The sequence below is a fragment of the Lonchura striata genome, chromosome 14 (genome assembly GCF_050655825.1).
Source record: "Lonchura striata isolate lonStrDom1 chromosome 14, ASM5065582v1, whole genome shotgun sequence".
Classification (NCBI taxonomy): domain Eukaryota; kingdom Metazoa; phylum Chordata; class Aves; order Passeriformes; family Estrildidae; genus Lonchura; species Lonchura striata.
Window position 1 is genome coordinate 11,280,737 of NC_140716.1, and position 4,332 is coordinate 11,285,068.

The 4,332-nt window shown below is 43.4% G+C and overlaps 1 long non-coding RNA gene across 1 annotated transcript in view; it reads right to left on the reverse strand.

Moving 5' to 3' along the window:
- LOC146766086 (uncharacterized) overlaps positions 1 to 4,332 on the reverse strand; it is a 50,524-nt gene that overhangs the window by 12,409 nt on the left and 33,783 nt on the right. Inside the window, exons 2-3 of the long non-coding RNA XR_014958415.1 lie at positions 2,957 to 3,023; positions 1,753 to 1,987 (exon numbers count right to left, since the gene is read on the reverse strand). This is a non-coding gene — a long non-coding RNA (uncharacterized LOC146766086). The remainder of the gene's footprint in view (positions 1 to 1,752; positions 1,988 to 2,956; positions 3,024 to 4,332) is intronic.

Below are 4,332 nucleotides of genomic sequence, written 5' to 3' on the forward strand. Positions count from 1 at the left end.
TCTCTTGCTGCAGTTACAAATGCATTGTACAACTAGACCATGGTTGTGCTTCTTTAATTTTGTTATAACACCCAGGGAATAATTAGTTCTGTATCTTCTAACAACAAACAAATATATTAATTCAAAAATTAAATATTTACTTGCCAAAGAGCCATCACAAGTTGTCATGAGTGCTTGTCTGTATTATGTGTGGGAAATTAAATGGACATTGTACCATAATTCTGCTGCTATCATAAAGGATTATGCCCAACAAGGGAAAAGTGACCCCATTTGGTTGGAAAGCAGCACCCCTTTCTCATTAAACTTTACTTCATATTGCAACAAGCTCAGGTCTTATTAAATATAACAAGTTCAAAGTGCTTTACTGTGCTGAGACGCCCTGTCTGCTCAGCAGGTACTGGACTAACCTAGCTTATATGGAGGAAACCTTGGGTAGGACCAAATATCCAGTGTTAGGTGGAACGTGTGCAGGCAGAAGAATTCTCATTCCCTTCCCATCTGCCAGCATAGCATTGATGAAGTGGGAATGCTCCAAAAAATAAAAATTTTAAAAGTGCCAGAATCAACGTATCAAAAGCTAAAGGTAGACAGGTTGCCCAAATGTCTGCATCCAACTGCAGCTGCTTTGTCCTTTCCAGCCTGGTGGAGATAGATCAGAAAGTATCAGAGATCCTGCTTTGGGTCTTGTTTTAACAGATCATAATTGTGCACAACCCATTGTCCACAGCTGGAAACAGCATTGGGACTGTTTTTGTAACAGAGATGCATTAGGTAAACACATTTCCTTAGCATTTACAGGACATAAAACTTAGAAGTCCCCTAATTTCTCTTTCTTGGACACATCAGTTGTAAGTAAAACCTTCTGCCCCGTAGCTGGGGCACACAGTTTAGACTTCTACAGAACACATACATTACCTTCTTTGTTTGCTGAGGAATCTGATTTTTCCCCATCTTCGTTGAAACATCATAATGCTGAAGGTTTTGAATTTTGACCCTTGCCTTTGGGCTATTAAACACTTGTTCCAGTCTTTTTAGATTAGATATCCCAACTTCTAACTGGCTTTAGGAGGTTAAAACACATAGAGAAGACCTTTAGCTTTTTACATCAACTAATCTATTGCTAAACCAGCAGCAGTCTCCCTCTCTCTGCAGATATGCTAACCTCCTGTCACTACATGAAAGGGTTTAACAGTTTCTAGGGCACAGAATACATTCAAGCACAGAATTTTGAACTGCTTTTCACCATGGATTTCATGTACAATTTGAGGTTTGCAAGTCATTACCCAAATGAGACACGACAGTTCTGCTTTTCCAACAAGAGTAGCAATAACCACAAACACGTGGCCTGGTGGCAGTGCTCAGGTCCCAGCAAACCCCTGCATGGTCAGATAAATCAGGAGTACCCCAGTGCCACACAGGTGCCAGAGCTGCCTGCTTTCTGCCACACCTGGGGCTCTGCATGGGCACAGGCACAGCTCCCTGTGGGCACAAGCCCCACCCAAGAGCTCTGTGCCCCTCCACTTCTCTGCACAGCTCTGCAGCCCCTCCAGAGCTCTTCCACACCTGCCAGTGAAGATGTTATGCCAAGCTCTATAGTAAAGTCAGGCAGGACCACGACTCAGGGAAGAAATTATGATGTCTGCCTCTAGATCAGAAGGCTGAAGGCTCTGCTTTATTAAAACTATACTATATTACATTAATATACTATTTAAAGAGATGCTATCCTATTCTACATACTTACTTCTTACTTACCTAACTCAAACTCGTGACTCTCTGCTGGGAGACTGAGCCACAGCTGGATCCAATTGCTCATTGAACCCAACAACTTCACCAGAATCCAACCCAGCATCACTGCAGATGAACAATCTCCACACCACATTCCACATGTGGAAACAAAAGAGCAGAGATAAAGCTTGTTTTCTCTTATTTTCTCTATGCTTCTCCTGAGAGACAGAATTGTGTCTCTCTGTCCAGAGAATGGGAATGTCTGGAGAGCAGACAAAAAAAAAATAAATAAATAAAAGAAAAGCTGTAGAGCAGAGGCTGGAGAGCAGAGGCTGGAGAGCAGAGGCAAGCCCAGCAAGTGCCCCATGCTGCCTGCAGCCACCCAGCTCAGACTGGTGACTGGGCACAGCCCAGGCCAGGTTAGTGCCCAGGGCATTGCCAGCATGTGGAAAAACTTCCTAAGCCACTTCTAACCATGTTTAGGATAGAGGTTTACGCCCAGGCTTTAGACAAAAAATGTGCTGTGTGTTTCTAGGCATGTTCACAATCCTGAAACACAGGGAATCTCACCTTGGTAATCCATGGCCAGTTATTATGACTGCATTGTGGCTCTATGCTGGACACATAGAGAGCTTTTCCAGGAGCAGGAAACAGCCACACTGGCAGATTTTGCTCCTTGGGAAGACACCTGGGAAAACTCTTCCAGCACTGGATCAACTGCCTCAGTCTTCCAGAGCTGCCTTTTCTTCTCCTTACCTCTCCCTGCCCAGCTCTGGATTCAGTAATGCTTAAAAGCAAACACATGTAAAGGTTCTTTGATCTCAGCTGTTAAACAGCTAGAAGCTAGGCCCTCCTCAAATGCAGTGATTTTCTGGAAAAACAGGCAAAATTTTGAAAGTGAGACTTGAGACAAACAGCTGGAAAGCAGTTATTTCACCAAAGAACTGCCTGTGCTCAGACAACTCATAAAAACAAACCTGAGAGAGTTTGTGCTTTTTGTCACTTTGGCCCTGAACAGATACAAACCTGCAAACCCAGAGCAGTGTGGAACAATCATTCCCCCTCTTCCCGAATGAATAGGAAAAACCTGGGTTTTGCTGATGTGCTGAATACTGAGCAGTAGATACTCTCAAATAACTTTCCTGGCCAGGACCCTTCAGCAGGGAGTTTAAATCTGCCTCTTGGTCCTGCAGAGGAGATCTGTCATGAAGGAACAGAGCTGCTCACTCACCTTCTCATGTGTCATCTCCAGCAGCACTCTGACTGTCCAGAACACTTCTATTATCCACCTGTCAGTGCTAAAATGGAGAAGAGGAAAAATATGGTGTGTTCTGTAGACTATATTTTACTGAAAGGGAATGGTTTCAACAGCGTGTTGAAAAGGATGGTACATTTTCTATATCAGAATAATTTTTTTACCTCATGGCTTTCATTTAGGGAAATAAGCTACCACTGGGACTCAAAGTCTTAATTTATTGAATATTTGTAATTAGATATTTGATTATGTTCAATATACAGTATCTTTTGATTTGCTAGTAGCCAAATGCTGCTACAGCCAACACACTGATGATGACTAGTCTATCTTTACCACAGAAGTGTCACCTTGCTCTTAGAGGCACTACAACCACATTTAAATTCCTTCTCAGCAGATGGACACATGTTCACACATCCTCATCACCTCCATGTGCTGTCTCAAACTGCAGACTACACTCCAGGGCGGGCTGTGCTCCAAAGGGATGTGTCAACACCCCCTTGGACAACAGCACCCACTGGGCTGGTCCATGCAGCCCTACACACGCACATGTGCATTATCTGAGGTCCTGAACTGGTCTGGAAAGAAGTTCAGATTAATGAGAATTACCATTAGCAGGCAGCTGCTTGCAATGCTGTGTAGTGAGCTAGAGCCTGGGCTGCCACCCAGCAGGGAGACAGCCTCCTCTCAAACAGCCCTACCCCAAAAACACCTTCACATCTCAGCATCTGGCCCTTGGGAGCCCATATTAACTGTGGATTTTCCAGACCTGCAGAGGGATTTAAGCAGCTTGCTGGGGAGCAGACTCTCCTGAAACATTGCATCTCAATGCTGACATCCCCTGGGGGGAGAATAAGTAGGAGTTGGGACTTCACCTTTTGGGATGACAGTATGTGGCATATGCTTGAGATAATCAGTGGAATTGCTGAGTGAAAAGCTGTATTATCTTGAAATAAATATGGTTCACCCAGAAAGGTATTAATCAGCTTCATGCAATATGAACAATTGTTCACATCCTGGAGCCTGCAGCCCTGAGCAGTTACTACAACAAAAAGGGATTAAGTGCCTCTAATTATTATTACTGTTCTCCAAACATTTTGCTATCAGTGAGCCTGTAATAAATAACCACAACATCTCATGGGTACAGCTATCAAATTTACTGTCAGTAGCTGAGCTGTTCTGATTAAGAGGCAGAGTTTTTCCAGTAAATACACAGATCTCTCTCTAAGGACTGAAGAATAAATGAGAACTGAAAATCTAAGGGAAAGAAAGAAAAGGCTACAATGTGAGCCTCATTCTCTGCTCACAATGTCATATGCTGTAAATATAAAAGAGAGCAGTAACAGAGTCCTTAC